Raw genomic sequence first — 21,866 nt, 5'->3', positions numbered from 1 at the left:
ATGTGGGAGACCCAGATTGAGTTCTGGACTCCGGACTTTGGCCTGACCCAGCCCTGGTTATTATTGGCATTTTGGGAGTGATGCAAAAGATGTCTCCCATCCAAGTACTAACCAGGCCCGACCCTGCTTAGCTTCCGAGATCAGAAGAGATCGGGCGCGTTCAGGGTGGTACAGCCGTAGACTGGAGTGATGCAAAAGATGGAAGATCCCTCTTCTTCTGTTTCTTTGCTCTGCCTTTTGAATGAAATGAAAATAAATAAAGAAAAATATTTTTTTTAAAAAAGTATACAGCATTCTAGAGATCTCCCAATGTCATGCCATAATGATCTAGATTATCATTGTTAATACATCCCAGATTTTTCATTCTTGTTGTATATAAATAAACCGGGATGGGTTTATACAGACCTGTACCTTGTGCTTCTAAATTCTATCATAGTCTCATATGTTAGATGCCAATGTAGTTAATAGAATTCTCTCTTTTATATATATTTAAATTGTGATAACTCATTTCTCCTTTCCAGAACTAATAAGAGGTGGTCTTAAAAACATTCTTGGAAAATGCATTTATGAAACACTATGCATACAGTTCAAACTTTTCTTTATTTAAAATAGGCTTAGTTTTTAATTCTATTTTCCACTAAAGTTTTCATGTATAAGCAGACCTATTTTCTTTCAAGGACAATATAAAGCATGCCTGCTGATAAAGTAAATGCACTTGGACATAAGCAGTTAGGTACAGCTTACTTTTAAAGCTCTTGGAAAGTGGGCGTGGCAGCAGTACTCCAGGCTGCCACCCTACCAGCCACTTGATATGCCTGCCAGTAACTACTCATTCAGTTTTTGAGTAATGCATTTTTATTTTGTAATAACCCTTTGACAACAATGATTTTAAAAAAGCAGCAGTTTACATCAAACTAAGTTTCTTTGATTTACTAAAAATAATTAATGTGTAACTCACAGAAAATGTTTGTTGTCATTTACCACCCAACAACCCGGTAATGATGTCACCGACCACCTAAAAATCAGACTGAGTCTACTAAGGAAGCATCAACATGGACTACATGGGTTTATTTTAAGACTGTGCTTAAAAATATTGTATTTTGATACTTAATTGCAGAAAGTACAAACATTTGTGTAACACTCTGAAATATGACTTTTTGTTTAGACCATTCTAAATTTCATTTTCATTTCTGAGTTTTCTTGTCCATGTTTGAAAAGTGAAACAATGGTGGTTAATATATTGACCCCATTAGAAGAACTTCATCCACTTTTTTTTTTTTATAAATCTATAGTTTTATTAAGACAAAAACTGACAGTGTGGTATGAAGTTTACATTTAAACAAAGTTTTCACAGAAACCTAACACATGCCTACAGAGATTTTACAATATAGCTCTAGATGCAGGACTAGACCGTGTCAAGAACTGATGGATCTTAGGAATCAAGACAGAACATCTTGGATCTCAGTTAATTCTTAGGATTAAAAAAAAAAAAAAAAAAAAAAAAAAAACTGTTTGGCGTTTTAAAGTAAACCACTTGGTGCCGTGTTTCACTTCGTTAATCCTCTGCCTGCGGCGCCAGCATCCCACATGGGCACTGGGTTCTAGTCCTGCTTGCTCCTCTTCCAGTCCAGCTCTCTGCAGTGGCCCGGGAGGGCAGCAGAGAATGGCCCAGGTGCTTGGGCCCCTACACCGGCATGGGAGACCAGGAAGAAGCACCTGGCACCTGGCTTCGGTTCAGCATAGCTCCAGCTGTGGCGGCCATTTGGGGGGTGAGCCAATGGAAGGAAGACCTTTCTCTCTGTCTCTTCCTCTCACTGTCTGTAACTCTACCTGTCAAATAAATAAAAATAAAACATTAAAAAAAAAAAGTAAACCACTGCCTCAGTATGAATGCTTAGTCTTCTTCTGAGACCAGGGCTTCTGAAATCATTCAACCCTAGAACAGTTTCAATGAAACTTGTGCTGTCAGTGACTGAACCCTGTCACCCATGGTTTCAAGGTTCAAAATTCAAAAGCAAGGCTTCAAGAGTTCACTACCTTAAGAATATAGGCCCTTGTCTTTCCGTACTCTGCCATCTTCTGTATCACTCTCTTCCCCTCTTCCAGTACCGCAGCCAGTGTTTGGATGGATAAGCTGATACAACTTAATGATTGGAAAAGAAAGCATCTTCTTGTCTAATTTCAAGAATTAGCACCTGTGAGACAGAATGATCTATCTGCCTGTGTACACTCTCCCTCCCCAGTCAGTCTCCATCTCCAAAATGACAGCTTTGGTAACTCCTGAACTGGCTTCTTCCTTTGTGGGGAACAACATTAATCTCAGGCAGGGAACACCGTGGCTTACAGCTTTCAGGCATTCACAGCTTTTAAACAGTCTCCATTTATGGTGTCAATGACATTTTTCTTTTTATTTTTTTATTTTTTTTTATTTTTTGACAGGCAGAGTGGACAGTGAGAGAGAGAGACAGAGAGAAAGGCCTTCCTTTTGCCGTTGGTTCACCCTCCAATGGCCGCCGTGGCCGGCGCACCGCGCTGATCTAATGGCAGGAGCCAGGTACTTATCCTGGTCTCCCATGGGGTGCAGGGCCCAAGCACTTGGGCCATCCTCCACTGTACTCCCGGGCCACAGCAGAGAGCTGGCCTGGAAGAGGGGCAACCGGGACAGAATCTGGCGCCCCGACTGGGACTAGAACCCAGTGTGCTGGCGCTGCTAGGTGGAGGATTAGCCTAGTGAGCCACGGCGCCGGCCAATGACATTTTTAAAAAAGATTTATTTATGTATTTGAAAGTCAGAGTTACACAGAGAATAAAGGAGAGGCAGAGAGAGAGAAAGGTCTTCCGTCTGCTGTTTCATTCTCCAAATGGCCGCAACAGCTAGAGTTGCGCCGATCCTAAGCCAGGAGTCAGAAACCAGGAACCAGGAGCTTCTTCAGGGACTCCCACATGGGTGCAGGGGCCCAAGGACTTGGGCCATCTTCTACTGCTCTCCCAGGCCATAGCAGAGAGCTGGATGGGAAGTGGAGCCTCCAGGACTCAAACCGGCGCCCTTATGGGATGCCGGCACACAGGTGGTGGCTTTACCTGCTACGCCACAGCACAGGCCCCAGTGACATTTTTTTGAAAAGGTAAAATATCCTGGATATAAAACCGATTCATCAGTTAGTTCTCTATACTGTTGAACCATTTCCCTAGTCAGGCCCCAAATTTTAATCAAAATGATCTAACCCATTTCCCTTTCTCCCTATCCCATCCCTCCCATCCCAAAATAATACACCAGTAATAACCAAAAACTAAACACATGCTATGCTGTAAAAACGCAGAGTTAACACTATTGGAAAGAAGGTGTGTGGGCTGTGGAGATGCTCTTTGATGACCTACAATATCTTTTTGTTCTTCCAATCAATTCTGCAAGTTTGTCCTTCATAGAAGGCCCTTGGCTTCTCTCAGCAAAGCACAGAACGGGCTGCCTTGAAACACTTACCCCTTCCCCTCCAATGGGATGGCTGTGTGAACTACATAGCTTGGAACAGCTTACAGCACTTGGGCTGCTGCAGGGCACAGGAACTGTCCTGGCTCTTTAAAGAACAGCTTCTCAAGCCACCTCTGCGGTGTCAAGACAAGCAGAACTTCTTCCCTCCCCACCTGAAACCCACAGTCGGATGTGACAGGGGCTGGTGCTCAAGAGACTTAATTCTAGTCATCGTTTTTGTCGTCATCCTCCTAGGGGTAGGAGTGCCACGTCAGCCTTTCCCCATGGAAGGAAATGACAGCCTGTGGGCACTTGACATTGGCTTCCTTGGTAGGGACAGCTGTGGCTCCTCCGCTCGCGGAGGAGCTGCACCGGACCGGACACTGTTTTTCCCTTGCTGTAGGTTTTTTCTATAGCAACGCAAGAACAGGTAAAGAGAAGAGCGAAATAACGAGCTCCCCAGCGAACTCTCCACCAGCCTGGAGACAGTAGTTGTCCCAGAAAGTGCAGTTGCGTCCCCTTTTATAGTCCTCTCCCACCAATCCGTGCTCCGCTGCCCGCGTGCTGAGCACGCCGCTTTCTTCCAATCAGAGGTCGGGTCAGCTCCTGCAGCTCATTAGTCAAATTGATGAAGCAGCCAAGCCGCTGTGTAGGACTTGTTTACTCCCTCTCAGCGCCACGTTGTGGGAGCCCGGCCCTGCTTCCCACAGTCAGCCTCATCAGTTTTTCATTTCATCAGGAACATGAGTTCTGACTCGAGGCTGTAGCTCCAGTAATCCATTCTGGCTCCAAACCTCGTGGCTTTTCTGACTCTTCGTTCTTCTTCTTCTTTGGTTTGCTCTCTTCTGCCTTGTCTTCAGAATCAGAATCAGCTCGGCGCTGGCCTCCCTCTGACTTCTCTGTCCTGTGCCGTTTCTGTGACTGCAGAAACTCAGCCATGAGGTCAGGGCAATCCAGATTCTCTTCTGGTTCCCACGTATTGTCTGAGAAACCGTCCCACTTTAGGAGGTACTCCACTTTGCCCTTTACAACTTGACGTCAAGAACTTTTTCCACCACACATTCCTCTTCCTCCTCTTCTAGCACCTCCTCCACTTTCTTCTTGTTTTGTTTTTTCCCCATAGTGCCCGCCAGCTTTCTGGTTTAAAGGATGATGCTGCTCAAAGCAGCCCCCTGGAACTCGAAAAGAATCGGGGTTGCGCGACTGCACGTTGCGCTGGGCCGGCCAGGGGGAGTGGCGCCCAGAAAGCAACAAGCCAGTGGCCGCAATCGAGCCCCTCACTGAAGCAGCCTACTGCAGGCCCCAGCCAACGGCCCTCCCCTCAGCCCCATCGACTTTTAAATGATGCTAGTTGTATGTTAGTACCGTTGGATACTTCTAATTAAAAAAAAAAAATCCAAAAAAACAATTCCAATAGTAGTTCAAGTTTCTCAGCTGGTTTTTCTTTTTAAAGATTTATTTATCTGAAACAGAGAGAGAGAGAGAGACAGAGACAGAGAATATCAACTTCCATCCATTGCTTTACTCCCCCGATGACCACAACAGCCAGGGCTGGGCCAGCCCGAAACCAGGAACCAAGGGCTTCACCTGGGTCTCCTATGTGGATGCAGGGGCCCAAACACTTGGGCCATCCTTCGCTGCTTCCCCAGGCCATAGCAGAGAGCTGGATCAGAAGTGAAGCAGCCAGGACTCAAACTGGCACCCTTATGGGATGCCAGCACTGCAGATGGCAGCTTAACTGGTTATTCTACAGTGCCGGCCCTTTGACTAGTTCTTAAAATCGAAGTTTGGAGGTTCATTCTGGCAAAGTTAAAACATTTGAAATTATTGTGAATGCTATTGTAGACCGAGTAACAAACTGTAAAATGAACGATAAAATTACTTGGTTTTGGTGATGTTTTTAAAAAGTTATTGTGGGCTGGCACCGCAGCACACTAGGCTAATCCTCCGCCTGTGGCACTGGCACTCCAGGTTCTAGTCCCTGTTGGGGTGCTGGTTCTGTCCCGGTTGCTCCTCTTCCAGTCCAGCTCTCTGCTGTGGCCCAGGAAGGCAGTGGAGGATGACCCAAGTGCTTGGGCCCTGCACCCCATGGGAGACCAGGAGGAAGCACCTGGCTCCTGGCTTTGGATCGGCACAGTGCGCCAGCTGCAAGACTCTGGCCGTAGCAGCCATTTGGGGGATGAACCAATGGAAAGGAAGACCTTTCTCTCTGTCTCTCTCACGTTATCTAACTCTGCATGTCCAAAAAAAAAAAAAAAAAAAAAAGCTATTGTGAATACATCATAAAAATGCTGTTAATGAAATATAACCTATGGAGTGACCTACACTTGGAATAAGTTGTGATGCACATAGAAATTCATAATTCCAAAAATTTTGTGATATTCTACCAATCCAAATAGAATTTGTAGTTGTCAAAAAGTACGAAGTTTATACATATACCAAGTAAGCAGACTGAAGTTGAGTAAAATAAAAAATCACTTAAGCAAGGCAGTATGTGCTTTCTTTTTGGATTTTTTAAAATAGCTGAGACTTAGAATTGTTAACATTGCAAATTAATTCAAGTGTCCTATGATGGTATTAAGCATTTTTATAAAAATATCCTCAAAATCCTTTGTAACTCTTATTCTTACATTCCTCATTTTTATTCTGATTTTGTATTGAGATTTTGCATCCTATGTGCAGGAGTACATTGACTAGAATAGGGTGAACTTTTTGATTTTTTTTTTTACATTTTGTCAAGAATATGATTTTTTTATGATTAACACCTATAACTTTTCTAGGAATCTGATTTTGAAATTGAATCAATCCTATACTTTTCTTTAGTTTCTTTAGATTTAATTCTTACAACTTGTTTCTTAGTGGTGTCTGTGGATTAAAATTTGAACTATTTTACATTTTTATTTCTTAGCTATTATTTTTTAAAATCATATCAAGATTATATGTAGTATCTATAGACCATATTTAGTAATTAAAACATCTAATTTAAATAGTCTCCCCCCTACAATCTGTACATACACATTAGCTCTTATATGTTCATTTTGATCCATCAGCTTTGCTGTGTGATTCATGTTTTAGTAGATAAATGCTGGGTTCTTTCAGCACAATTACAGTCATTGGTCTGATAATCCTGTGAGTCAATCTACACAAAACAAGAAGCTCATATCAAACTCCTGGCAGGTTTAGTTAAAATTAAAATGCATGCTCAACTGTAGCGATTGTCAAGTGTGGAAATAATATTTGTCCAGCTGGACAGCTTTCTTTTGTAGCTGCTAAATGAAAGTTGAGATTCTGTCTGCTCCTTGAAAGCTTCTGTGTCATGAAGGTAATTTGGACTGTTTGTGGTTTGACAGGGATTATTAAAATCAGATGAAGTGAAGGGATGCAAGTGTGAGAAAGCAAAATTGACACTGACACTCTCTATTATTTGCAGCTTGGATCATGATGACTATGTTGATATGAGAGATTCACTGTTGAGATATGTTAAGCAGCAAAGAAAGTAAAAAGCAAGTATAGTGATGGATTTTTAGATTTAACATGAAGAAATCCAATATTTACTTTCACTGATTGCTTTTTAAGTAGATTTTTCAGGTCATTTCATGTGAATTTGTTTTAACCACCAACAAATTATCCTTCTATTGAACTACAGAATTTAAAAGTATACTGCAAAGGCTATATGACAGAAGATTAAATATAAAGGGAAAAATAGATTACCTGATTAAACTCACAGAATTATAAAACTGGAAGGGCCTTTAAATATTATTTTTAATTTACATTTTTTTAAGGAAACTAGAAAGAGTTTTTAGGGACCACATTTAAATTTTATTTGATAGCTTAATGTTCAATCTTGATTTTTCACCTTAGGTATATTGTTGGTTTACATTTTGATTTATTAGCTATTATTTCTCAACTATGTCAAGAAAATATGCTGTATCTTTAGACTTTATTTAGTAATTAAAACAACTTAGTAGTTTCTTCCCTGTATTCTATATGATTTTCACATTTTCTAAAATGTGGCTTAAACTTTTAAAAAGCCATTTAAAAATGATTCAAGACATTATTGTAGATAACTTTTTTCTGTTTTAAAGACAATGCACAGATTATGTTATTATAGGTATATGTTTCCATTAAATAGTTTTATCTATGTATTAAAGCAAATGTTGTCCATAAATATGATTTTTCTCCTGAAAATATCCTTAGTAAAGGGAGTTACAGCTAGGAGGTTGTTTCAAGAAGTCAAGCCAGGAGAGTTACAATAAAAAATATAATTAAGACATGTAGAACTATATTCAAATATATAAAACAAAGAGCCTGTAGTAGTGCTATATACTTTGAAAAATCTTCAGTGTTATCTAAACACATTAGTGAAATGATCAGATTTAGTTGTAAAATGAAAAGTCTAGTGCCCATGTGCAAGGCAGAGACCAACTGGGTGTTCAGCAGTTCATTTTAGTTCTGACACTAATTACCTGGAGTTAAAAGTACCCACAATGAGAGCTCAGTCCCACAACACTGCCCTAACTTAAGATACCAGCCACAAATGCGTTCCCCATCTGACCTACACATCTGCCCAAGCAAATTCAAGCGTTCCTGTATCTTCCCCTTAGTTTCATTAATTTATTTGACTGACTTGTAAAACTCAGGAAAGCACTGTATGTACAGTTTGATTAGAAAGAGTGAAATATAAAAACAGCCACATTGATAAGATGCACATGGCAAGTAAGGAAGATCATGGCACAGAATCTCCATGTGTTCTCTGCGTGTGCCACGCCCTCAGGACATGGATATGTTCACCAACCTGGAATCCCTTGAACTTTCTTGTTCACAAGTTTTTATTGAAGTCACTTTGTAGGTATTGCTGATTAAATCATCGTCCATCAATGAGCGTGCTCGATCTTGCATGCTTCTCTCCTCCTTGGAGATTGGAGAGGGCTTGAGTGTGGAGCTGAAGGTGCTGGTTCACTGGTCAGCTGATTGGTTCCTCTGTTGATCCATTTCCACCCTGAAGCTCTCTAGGGGCTTACCAAGAGCCACCTTATTAGCATAACCTCAGATACCAGTAACTAAAGAAACTTCTATCACTCAGGAAATTCCAAGGGTTTTAGTGCTCCGTGCCAGGAGTGGAAAGGGGAGCAAAACCAAATACATGTTTGTTCCATGTGTGAGACCTGGGAGCCAGATAAGAGGCTTTTCTGTTGTTTGGCCACCAAGAAATAACGTCCAGATTTAGGACACTGATGGGGGGGAAGTAGAATCTGCGAGCATTTGGTGACCATTTAAGATATTAGGGAGAGAAAGCTTCAAAGAATTTGATGACTATTTAAGCCTGGGTTCAGCAAATTTTGTCTATTACAAAACATCAGATGATGGGGCTGGCGCTGTGGTACAGTGGGTTAACACCCTGGTTGAAGCGCCGGCATCCCATATGGGTCTGGTTCTGGTCCCGGCTGCTCCACTTCCGAATCAGCTCTCTGCTCTGGCCTGGGAAAGCAGTAGAAGGTGGCTCAGGTCCTTGGGCCCCTGTACCCATGTGGGAGACCAGGAAGAAGCTCCTGGCTCCCGGCTTCAGATCAGCGCAGCTCTAGCCATTGCAGCCATCTGGGAAGTGAACCATCAGACGGAAGACCTCTCTCTCTCTCTGCCTCTCCTCTCTCTGTGTAACTCTGACTTTCAAATAAATAAATAAATCTTCAAAAAAAAATCAGATAGTAAATATTTTTGGATTTGTGGACTATAATGACCTCTGTAACATTTTTTTTTTAATTTTTACAACTGGATAGAAATGTAAAAAAACATTCTTAATTTGCAGACCATGGAAAAAACAGATCATATCATAGTTTGCTGAAACCTGATTTAAGATACTAGGGCAAAGGACAGGTGTTTGGTTCAGCAGTTAGGTTTTCACTTGGGATACCCACTCTGCAAATAAGAGTGCCTGGGATTAAGTCCTTGCTATACTTCCGGATCTTTCTTCCTACTGGGGCACACCATGGGAGGTAGCAGGTGATGGCTCATGTATCCTTGCCACCCACATGGGAGACCAAGATTCGATTCCTAATAAACTGAGCAGGTCTTAGTAAGGCCAGTTTGTTCAGCTATCTCTGTGTTCCTTTGTCTTCAAAAATAAGGATATTCCATGGTTGTGGGAATAGGGAGGAGTGGAAGTAAGGTCAGAGAATTCTTTTATAGTTCACTCCAGGGGAGAAGGGGAGGAGGAAATGAAAGACCTTCCTACTTCAGCTGTTTTCTAAAATGCTAAGGTGCCATATTCTGGAGTAGCATGACATGAAGTCCATCCTAGACAGAATGTCTATGGTGGATAATCTTTGGTGAATATCAGTGTCTAATGTCAGAGAGAGGAGAAGAGTCAATCAAGATGTATTTTACTTTAATTAAATCTTCCCTGGTTAATTGCAGCAACTGTTAAAAAGTAACCATTGCTCAATGGAGCAAGGGGAGCATTTATTGTGTATATTTCATAGAACCAAAAAAAGGGGGGATATGCAGTCAGTTGGAGAAGGGCAGGAACTAGGCAGCTGCAGGGACCTAAGCCAACAAAATCTGTGTACCTTCTCTCAGGAGGCTGGAATTGGCTTGATTGGCTTGCTACCAGTTATACCTTGTCTCTGCCTTCATTCCACATGTCAGAATTCATTCAGTGCGCATGTAATTGGTCTAACCCTCAATGAATTAATTTTTACTGGGAAAACTAGGTCCTGTAACACAGAAGAATGACCCCCATATGTGTGTATATATACATGTATATGTATATATACATATATACATACACACATATATGTTTATATACATATATACACACATATATATTATCTATCAGATTAAAGATAGATCTGATAGATAACACAAATATATAGTTAACATATATAACATATATATATATAACATGGATAGCATAGATATAACATAGATAACATATCTATATATATAACATATATATATATATATCCGATTAAAGAAAAAGTGTGGTGAGATGGCCAACTTCCCAAAGTACCAGAAGCCTGTCTTACAAATGGTATCAGAAGTACGAAGAGAACTCATAAGATGTGTTATTTAGCAAAGTTGTCAAAAGAAGAGATGGTTTCAAGGAAGGAGTAGCTATCAGAATCAAATAGGGCAAAGAAATTCAGTATGATAGGAACTAAAAAATATTTTGTAGTTTCAGTGTAAGGGTAGAGGCAGAAGCCAGATTGGTCTGAGTCGAGTAGGAAATGAGTGTTAAGAACACAGGATTAGGAAGTGGAGGAGCCCTCACAGTACAGCAGGTTAAGCTGCTGTTTGAGAAGCCTGCATCCCATATTGGAGTGCCAGTTCAAGTCCTGACTGCTCCACTACCCCTCTGGCTTCCTGGTAATGCACCTGGGAAGGCAGCAGAAGATGGTACAAGTACTTGGACCACTGCCACCCACGTGGAATACCCAGATGGAGTTCTAGGTTCTTGGCTTTGTCCTTGCCCAGCCCAGGCTGTTGCAACCATTTGAGGGGTAGGAACCAGCAGGTGGAAGATCTCTGTCTCTGTCGCTCTCTCTCTCTCTTGCCCTCTCTGTTTGATACTCTGCCTTTCAAATAAAGAAGGAAATCTCTTTTTATAAAATAGAACACACGATTAGGAAATATAGACTGCTGTTTTGAGAAGCTGGAATAGGAAGGAAAGGGATCTCAGGGTTGTATTGTTTTGTGAAGAGCATGAAGCTTGACTGTTTATAATCAGTTGAAATGGAAACTGATGCTGTAAGATTAGTGCTAATTCCTGCAACAAAACCCTGGAAGTCAGGAAAAGGTATTGCAGTGGATTGATTTTTTTCATCAAATTAATATTAAGCTAGTTAATAATATTATCAATATTTTGAGAGAACAACTCTGATGTGATACTAATAAGATTTTAGGAGAAATTCTGAAACCTGGGGAAAATATGTATAAGAATTGTAAATCCTTTATAATTGATATAAAATATATGCTAAATTCAAATCATCATTATTTAATCATTAAAAGAGTTGTGTTAAAGTATAATTGACATCTCATAAACTATGTTCATAATTATTCCCTGTTGTTACTTAATACAAATGCATTTTTTTATTTGACATATAGTTAGGCAGTGAGAGAGAGAGAGGCAGAGAGAAAGGTCTTACTTCTGTTGGTTCACCCTCCAAATGGCCACAATGGCCTTTGCTGCGCCGATCCAAAGCCAGGAGCCACGTGCTCCCTCCTGGTCTCCCATACAGGTGCAGGGCCCAAGGACTTGGGCCATCCTCCACTGCCTTCCTGGGCCACAGCAGAGAAAGTGAAAATATTTTCTAGGAAGAGAAGTGTATTGAAAAATAAAGCCGCGTCAGATTTTGTGAGTAAATCATATGACAATTAATTCTGTTTGCTTGTCAAGCTTAAATCATTTCTTCTGACTTACCCTGTCAATTTCTACTTCTTATACACACATATATAAATCATTAATAAAGGAGTTACAAGGAAATATCTTATATTGTAAAAAGGGGAGTTTTAATAGTTCTAATATATTAGTATGACCATTTATGTGATATATATTGATGTCTTAGCACATGTAATTATAGTAATCAGAACTGCCACTATAATTAGCAGAAAACATGGCAATCTAGGAGGAAAACCTAATATGCAAATGAGAGATGAGAAAACAGCTTAAATCTAATAACATGCTGTTTGTTTCCTAAGGCTTCAGTGCATACAGTATTTAAAATGATTATCAAAAAATTGAGATCCATTTGAATTTTTTTTCAGTCCTTGGGAAATCATCAAAATTTCAACTCCTAATAATTAATACAAAAAAGAAATTCCTGACAACTGTAAATATCACGAAGGACTATCTAGATTTACAAAAAATGTTTCCCTTTCTTCGGATAATTATATGGGTTTCATAATGAAGTACATGTATAATGATCCTTGGGAAATCTGTTAAATGTATATTGCTGACAGCAAATCAATATATTTACCCATACCAAAAGAAATCAGCATATGAAAGAGTTACCTGTACCGCCATGTTCATTGCAGCTCAATTCACGATAACTAAGATGCGGAATCAACCCAGATGTCCACTGGATAAAGAAATTATGTTGTATATATACCCTATGAAGTACTACTCAGCTGTTAAAAAAAATAAAATCTTGTCTTTTGAAACACAATGGATATAACTGGAAACCATTATACTTAGTGAAATAAGCCAATGCCAAAAAGACTAATAACATATGTTTTCCCTGATCCAAGGTAACTAATAGAGTACCTAAAATGTAATGTATTGGAATGAAATGAAGTTTTGAGATTTGATGATTATTTTCCAGCCTTTGTCTCTTCTTTTGTGGAATAGTGTTTTTTTCTTCATATTATTTATTGAACTCTTTTACTTAGTGTACAGTTCACTTTATGATCATTAAGTAAACTAAAAGTAGATCTTTGTAAAACTTGAATGAGAATTTGAGAGGGAGGAAGAAGAAGGGTTGGAGTGTGGGTGGGAGAGAGGTAGGGTGGGGAGTATCACTATATTCCAAATCTGTATATATGAAATACATGAAACTTGTATGACTTAAATAAAATTTTAAAGAAAGCAAATCAATATATTAAGAGGTAATATTATTTTAAAGTATGAGCTTATACGTCAGGGCAGTCTTTAGCATTCTGATTAAGGACAGCCTTTGAAGCAATCTGAATTTCTGGTTTGCCACTTCCTGTCTATGTGACCATGGGCAGGTCAAGAACTACTCTGCCTCAGTTTCCACATCTAATATGGGGGTTGTAATAGTACCTATCCAATAGGATCATATTAAAAATGAATGAGCTTATTAAGCTTATATAAAAGTCAGACTTATGTATGTCTGGCCCATATAGTTGCTACATTAGAGTTGACATTATTATTATTATTATTATTATTTAGATGTGATAGCTTTAATCCATGTCTCAATGAATTCACTGAACTACATATTTCAAGATTAGTAAAAATTAAATTTTGAATTATGCAGTATTGGTAGAACTTTGTGAATAAAGGAAGACTACCTTGTGTCTACATATGGATGGGAAGGGCCACAAGAAATTAAGAGTGATGACCTGAATTATTACAAAGAGCTGTATGGCAGCAAATTCGGAAAGCTAGAAGAAATGGATAGATTCCTAGACACATAGAGTCTATCAAAATTGAGTCATGAAGACAGAAAACCTAAACAGACCAATAACCAAGGCAGAAATTGAATCAGTAATAAAGACCCTCCCAACAAAAAAAGGCCTAGTGCTGGATGGCTTCAGTGCTGACAGACATTTAAAGAACTAATTCCAATTCTTCTTAAGCTATTCAAAAGTAATTGAAAGGGAAGAAATCCTCGCAAACTTCCATCTGTTATGCCTCTGTCACCTTTATTTCTAAACCAGAAAAAGATACAACAGAGAAAGAGAACTTTAGACCAATATCCTTGACAGACAGACATGCAAAAATCCTCAATAAAATAGTAGCTAATTGAACCCAACAATGCATCAGAAAGTGGGATTTATCCCTGATATGCAGAGATGGGTGAACATTCACAAATCAATCAATGTGATACATCACATTGACAAACTGAAGAACAAAAATCATATGGTTAGCTCAATGGATGCAAAGAAAGCAATTGGTAAAATACATCATTTCATGATGAAAACCTTAAGCAAATTGGATATAGAAGGAACATTTCTCAACACAAATCAAGGTAGTTTATGACAAACCCACGGCCAGCATCCTATTGAATGGGGAAAAGCTTGAAGCATTCACCCTAAGGTCTGGAACCAGGTGAGGATGCCCACTATCACCACTGCTATTTAATATAGTCCTGGAAGTTTTAGCCAGAGCCATTAGGCAAGAAAAAGAAATCTAGGGATACAAATTGGAAAGGAGAAAATCAAACTATCCCTATTTGCAGATGGCATGCTTCTATAAATAAGGGATCCAAAAGACTCCACTGAGAGACTATTGGAACTCATAAAAGAGTTTAGTAATGTGGTAGGATATAAAATCAACACAAAAAAATCAATAACTTTTGTTAAATAGACAATGTCATGGCAGAGATGGAACTTTTAAGATTAGCCCCATTCACAATAGCTCCTAAAAAGAATTAAATACATTGGAATAAATTTCACAAAGGAGGTCAAAGATGTCTGTGATGAAAATTACAAAACACTAAAGAAAAGTAGGAGAAGACATTATTCATGGATTGGAAAAATCAACATTATCAAAATGTCCATACTATCAAAAGCAATTTACATATTCAGTGTGATCCTAATTAAAATACCAGTGATATTCTTCATGGATTTAGAAAAAATGATGCTAAAATTCATATGGAAGCACAAGAGGCCCAGAATAGCTAAAACAATCAAACAATAAAAACAAAGCTGGGCCGGCCCTGCAGCTCACTAGGCTAATCCTCCACCTTGCGGTGCCGGCACACCGGGTTCTAGTCCCGGTCGGGGCGCCGGATTCTGTCCCGGTTGCCCCGCAGCACGCCGGCCGCAGCGGCCATTGGAAGGTGAACCAACGGCAAAGGAAGACCTTCCTCTCTGTCTCTCTCTCTCACTCTCACTGTCCACTCTGCCTGTCAAAGCAAAAAACAAAACAAAAACAAAAAACAAAGCTGGAGGCATCACAATACAAGACCTTAAGACATACTACAGGGCAGCTGTAGTCAAAACAGCCTGGTACTGGCACAAAAACAGACATGTAGACCAATGGAAAATCACAGAAATACCAGAAATCAATCCATGCATCTACAACCAACTTATCTTTAACAAAGGAGCTAAAGTCAATCTCTGGAGTAAAAATGGTCTCTTCAATAAGTGGTGCTGGAGAAACTGGATTTTCCATGTGCGAAAGTATGAAACTAGACCTATACCTTGTACCTTATACAAAAATCCACTCAAAATGATCAAAGACCCAAATCTATGACCTCACACCATCAAATTACTAGAAAACATTGGGGAAACTCTGCAAGACATTGGCATAGACAAAGACTTCTTGGAAAGGACCACAGAAGCACAGGCAATCAAAGCCAAAATCAATAAATGGGATTACATCAAGCTGAGAAGCTGCTGCATTGCAAAAGAAATACTCAGTGAAGTTAAGAGGCAACCGACAGAATGAGAGAAAATATTTGTGAGTTACGTAACTGATATATGGTTAACATCTACAATCCATAGAGAGCTCAAGAAACTCAACAACAACAAAACAGTCCAGTTAAGAAATGGACAAAGAACTTGAACAGGCATTTTTCAAGAGAGGAAATTCAAATGGCCAACAGACATTTGAGAAAATGCTCAGGATCACTAGTCATTAGGGAAATGCAAATCAACACCACAATTGTGTTTCCCCTCACTCCAGTTAGAATGGCTTTCATACTGAAAACAATAAAAAACAAATGTTGGCAAGGATGTGGGGAAAATGTACCCCAATCCACTGTTGGTGGGAGTGTAAACTGATGCAGCCACTGTGGAAGATAGTATGGAGAGACCTCAGAAATCTGAATATAGACCTACCATATGATCCAGCCATACCACTCCTGGGAATTTACCCAAACCAAAAAAAAATCTGCATATAAAAGAATTATCTGTACGCCCATGTTCATTGTGCCACAATTCACAGTAGCTGAGACATGGAATCAACCCAGATATCCATCAGCTGTTGAAACTGGATAAAGAAATCATATATACACACACACACACACACACACACCCCATGATTTCTTTATCCAGTGTGTGTCACACACACACACACTATGGAGTACTTCTCAGCTATAAAAAAAATTCTTTTGGAACAAGATGGACACAGCTAGGAAACTATTATACCTGGTAAAATAAGCCAGTCCCCAAAAAACAGATATTACATGTTTTCCCTATCTGAGGGAACTAATAGAGTACCTAAAACATAATGTTTAGGAGTGAAATGGACAATTTGAGGTTCAATGATGGTTTACAACACTTTACTCTTCTGTTGAGGAACAGTGATTTTTTTTTCATACTATTTCTTGAACTCTTTTACTTAGTGTAAAATCACTAATTGAGTTTACAATCATTAAGTAAACTCATAGTGGATCTTTGTAAAAATTAAAATAGGAATGTGAGAGGGAGGAGGAAGAAGGGTTGGAGCATGGGTGGGAGGGAGGGTAATTAAGGAAGGATCACTATGTTCCTAAATCTGTAAGTATGAAATACATGAAACTTGTATAACTTAAAAAAAAAAATGATGACCTGCTCAAAGTTTGTTTTTACTTTCCTTTATTTTCAAACCATCTACACATACCAAACCAGTAATACAAAGAATAATATGAATGATATCAAATATACATAGAATAAAAGATCAAGGATGCATGATGGCTTACAAAGTATGGCTTCCTGATGTCGCCCTTTTCCTTCATGGTGACACACTGAAAGTTAGTAGGTCTCAGCCATCTTTTGTTGAGTGGTGAGCCTACCAAGTCAGAGGAGCGCAGAAACATGGACCAACTTTTAAAATGTTCTCAGGATATTTTAGGAAAGGGGGCTTGGGGGTAGTACAGAGAGGCTAACTATTACCATAAAAAATAATGTCACTGTTTCTAAGTTTCTTCACTCAAAAATCCATTTTAACCATTGAACAAATTGTACTTAAATTAACCATAGTAAAAATTTTAAAAATTGAAGTTTAAACATGAAAATATGGAAAAACAACCCATAAAGAACAGGAAGTATCTTCATTACCAAACAGATTAACAAACAGCCTCATTCATGTAACTGCTTACATAAAAACTGCATTTTGTGTTCTATGTTCATATACTTTTAATGACCTGTATTTCTGTATAAAAAAATAAACTTTTTTTCTGTTAATAAAGCTTTTCCATTGACTAAATAAAGGAATATATCTTTTTGAAGAGATTTATAGTCTAAATAAAATTAGATGAAACAATAAAAAAAACTAGCTACTTCACATTTTCTCTTTTCACTTATTTCTTTCTAACCTAGAGATTCTACCTTGATTTTCTAGGTAGCAGGCCTGGGGAACAGAAAATAGAGTTGAACAATGACTGTGAGAGTCCAAGAGGAAATAAAAAAGATGTTATTAATGAAAAAATACATCTTTTGGGGTAATCAAAGATATGTCCTTTTTTAGAAATTTTTTAAAATTTATTTGACAGAGTTAGACATTGAGAGAGAGAGCTAGAGAGAAAGATCTTCCTTCCGTTGGTTCACCCCCCAAATGGCCACTATGGCTGGCGCTGCAATGATCCGAAGCCAGGAGCAAGGTGCTTCTCCTGGTCTCCCACATGGTTGCAGGGGCCCAAGCACTTGGGCCACTCTTCACTGCCCTCCTGGGCCACAGCAGAGAGCTGGACCAGAAGAGGAGCAACCGGGACTAGAACCTGGCACTCATGGGATGCTGGCACTGCAGGCAGAGGACCAACCCAGTGAGCCACAGCACCGATCCTGATATGTCCTTTTCTTACCATTCCATAGAATGTAACAAATGTGTAGCTAGAAAAACCTTAGCCTAATAAATCTTTCTGACTTCTTCTTTAAGTAAGCAACATGTGCTCCCTCCCACTAGAGACATTGGGTAATTGACCCAAGATCACGTGGAGGTTAGCAAAGCAGGATCAGGACTCAAATCTATTAATTCTTGGTTCCATGACAGTTTTATTCCATTGCAGTGTTGGAAAGTTGTTCAGTTATATATGGAATGTGTAGTTAATGAGAGTATCCCACTTCCTTGCTCATTAATTCTGCTTATTTTAGGTTCGACATTGATACTGAAAGATAGGAATTCGTATAAGCCAGAACCACTGGGAGTGTAGAATTCACAGAGCTGAGAAGGTGTGCCAGCCTCCTCATAGGGCTTTGCCACAAGAATCACTTAGTCTGAGTGTTTCTCATTTTTCTTGCTTGATTTCAGTTCGGATTTCTTCCCCCCTTTTTTTTTTGTTACATTATTTCACTCCTTTTTAGCACATATTGGAAGCACATATAGGAAGAACAGAGTTTTATCATTGAAAAAACAGAAGAAAGTTAAAATAAGGATTCTAACCATTGTATGAGTTGGCATTTAGAAAAAAGAGACCCTTGGATAGAGCGGTATCATTGGAAATGCCATAGAGGACAAGGGAGATTCCAAAATGATTTTTGTGGGCTTTCTTTTGATCATATACAGTTTGATTTTTTTAATGCTTTATTGTAATGTTTTCTGGCAGTGCTTATAATATGTTCATATTTCATTATAGTCACCATGCTCAGGAATTTATAACTCAACTGTTATAATTTGCCTCTGGCTGAAACTTGAACTACAGATGTTTGGCTTAGATATAACACTTTAATCATTTTAAGAGGCAATAATTAATATTAGATTGACTGTTAGTACTTGTTTCAAATATTAAACCTGTTCTTCTTAAAAAAATCTAATAGAAAAAATAATCAGAAACATACAAATGAAAATATAAAAATAGTGTTGTGGAATGGCAATTTCCAAAAGTTATTTTACTTTAAGAAGTTATGGGTCTGTAATGGGCTGAACAGGATATGGTTCGTAACTCATGTAGATATTTAACGCTCAAAATCATAAGTTACTGGTACCAGGAAGGTAGAGAATTGATCAAATTATGATATTTAGGAGATGGTTAATTGGAGGTACTTAGGTCACTGGGGTCAGGCCCTCAGAAGGTATTTCTCACCAGAGTTGATTGTAAAAGCCAAGTTGGGTCCTGCCTCTTCTCTCTCCGCTTCCTGGTTTACCATGTGGTGGTTCTCCACACACTCAATCAGTGCTTTCTTCAGCCCCACCAGGCAGTTGAACTGAGAGCATTGTGTAATTTTGAATTGTGCATCTCCAAAATCGTGAGCCTGTGTCAGGTATTTAGTTAAAATAATGAAAAGATGACTAATGCAGTCTTCTATTTTTAGAAAAGATTTATTTTTATTTTATTTTATTTATTTGAAAGGCAGAGAAACAGAGATGGACAGACAGATCTATACTCTGGCTTACTCTCCAAATGATTGCCATAGCCAGGTGTGGGTCAGGCAGAAGGCAGGGGCCAGGTACTTTGGGCCTCCGATGTGGACGGCAGGGTCTACTTACTTAGGCTGTCTTCCACTAACTTCCCACACACATTAGTGGGAAGCTGGACCCAAAGTGGGGAAGAAACTGTGACTCCAACCGGCACTCTGATACGGGATGCATTGCGTCACAAGTATTGTCTTAACTCTCTGTGCTACAACACTACCCCCACAGGCTCCAATTTTTTTTTTTTATCTTGGATTAGAATAAAAGGCTTTATTCTTTTTTCTTTTTTTTGACAGAATGGACAGTGAGAGAGAGAGGCAGAGATAAAGGTCTTCCTTTTCCGTTGGTTCACCCCCAAATGGCTGCTGCGGCCAGCGCCCTGCGCTGATCCGAAGCCAGGAGCTTCTCCTGGTCTCTCATGCAGGTGCAAGGCCCAAGCACTTGGGCCATCCTCCACTGCCTTCCTGGGCCACAGCAGAGAGCTGGACTGGAAGAGGGGCAACCGGGACAGAATCTGGCATCCCAATCAGGACTAGAACCCAGGGTGCTGGCGCCGCAAGGCGGAAGATTAGCCTAGTGAGCTGCAGCGCTGGCTTTATTCTTTTGTCTATCAAATTGCTCTTATCTCCCCGATGACAGGTAATTAGTAGTAAGTTCAAGAGTGTATACACCGGGCCGGCGCCGCGGCTCACTAGGCTAATCCTCTGCCTGCGGCGCCGACACACTGGGTTCTAGTCCCGGTCGGGGCGCCGGATTCTGTCCTGGTTGCCCCTCTTCCAGGCCAGCTCTCTGCTGTGGCCAGGGAGTGCAGCGGAGGATGGCCCAAGTGCTTGGGCCCTGCACCCCATGGGAGACCAGGATAAGTACCTGGCTCCTGCCATCGGATTAGCATGGTGCGCCAGCCGCAGCGCGGCGGCCATTGGAGGGTGAACCAACGGCAAAGGAAGACCTTTCTCTCTGTTTCTCTCTCTCACTGTCCACTCTGCCTGTCAAAAAAATAAATAAATAAAAGAGTGTATACACCATATAGAGCTCTATTTTGACCCACATATGCCTCTTAGCTGTCTTCTTTTACCTCCAAAATATTTTTAGTTAAGAAAATGTTTTGTTTTTGTTTATTTGAGAGGCAATAAAGAAGCAGAGTGAGAGATTTCCCATCTTTTGGCTCACCCCCCCCAAATGTCCAGAAAGGTTAGGGCAGGGCTGAGGCAAAGGCCAAAAACTGGGATCATATCCAGGTCTGCCACAAGAGTGGCAGGAACCCCACCACTTGAGCAGCACCTGCTCAGGAAACTAGAATAAAGAGTAGAGCTGGACTCTGGCCTCAGAATCAGCCCTTAGGGCATTCGGATCTGGCTGAAAAGCCCATGAGAGTATTTCAGGCATGGAAAGCCAAGACACTCTGGCAAAAAAAAAAAAAAAAAAAAAAAAAAAAAAAAATGACCTAAATGAAAGATCTCCACGAGTGAGATCCCAGTGGAAAGAACGGGTCATCAAAGAAGGAGGTGCCTTTCTCTGAAGGGAGGAGAGAACTTCCACTTTGACTACGACCTTGTCTAAATGTAATAAGAGTCAGTGAACTCAAAAGGCTTCCATAGCCTTGGCAACTCATAACTGGAGCCTAGGGAGATTACTGATTGTGGGGAGCAACTCGGACTAGACTAAGTTACTGGAATTAAGACTTATTCTATGCATCTGCTCTCCCACAATATGGCGCTGGGAGAGGAGTAAACAACTTCTGTGCAGCTGCCTCCAGTTAGACCAATAACCTGCAGGAGCTGATCCTGCTCCTGATTGGAGAAGAGCAGCATGCTCGGCGTGTGGGTAGCAGAGTTGGGATTGGTGGAAGAGGACTATAAAGGAGGAGAGAGACAACATGCACCAGGAACATCCGGATAACATCTGAGCAGCCCCCGAGAGAGCCGGCCGGTGGTGTGCCTCTCCTCCGCAGAAGTGGGGAAAGTGGCGGGGGGAACCACCCCTCCACAGAGGTGGAGGGGTTGCCAGCCAACCCGGGAAGGACCAGCAGCAAACCCGGGAAGGGCCGAGCAGATGAAAGAACAGCTCAGGGTTTAGTGTCGTTCCTCCACAAAGAGGGGGAGCGAAAACTGATGCCATAAACAAGAGTGTCAAATTGTTAAGTCAACAGCAGGAATCACTGTGCACTTACTCCTCATGTAGGATCTCTGTCCTTAATGTGCTGTACATTGTGATTTAATGCTATAACTAGTACTGAAACAGTATTTTTCACTTTGTGTTTCTATGTGGGTACAAATTGTTGAAATCTTTACTGAATATATACTAAACTGATCTTCTGTATATAAGAGAAATGAAAATGAATCTTGATGTGAATGGAAGGGGAGAAGGAGCGAGAAATGGGAG

At 40.2% G+C, this 21,866-nt stretch overlaps 1 protein-coding gene and 1 pseudogene across 10 annotated transcripts in view; one reads left to right on the top strand and one right to left on the bottom strand.

The window, feature by feature from the left end:
• Positions 1–21,866, top strand: part of KIAA0825 (KIAA0825 ortholog) — a 443,996-nt gene that overhangs the window by 28,803 nt on the left and 393,327 nt on the right. The gene's annotated exons all lie outside the window — the stretch shown is intronic.
• LOC100342128 (chromobox protein homolog 1 pseudogene) lies at positions 4,065–4,689 on the bottom strand (annotated as a pseudogene).

The sequence above is a fragment of the Oryctolagus cuniculus genome, chromosome 14 (genome assembly GCF_051225735.1).
Source record: "Oryctolagus cuniculus isolate XC-2025 breed Fujian yellow rabbit chromosome 14, ASM5122573v1, whole genome shotgun sequence".
NCBI lineage: Eukaryota > Metazoa > Chordata > Mammalia > Lagomorpha > Leporidae > Oryctolagus > Oryctolagus cuniculus.
Note: the sequence above shows the minus strand (reverse complement) of the source record. Positions and strands in the feature narration are given on the sequence as shown.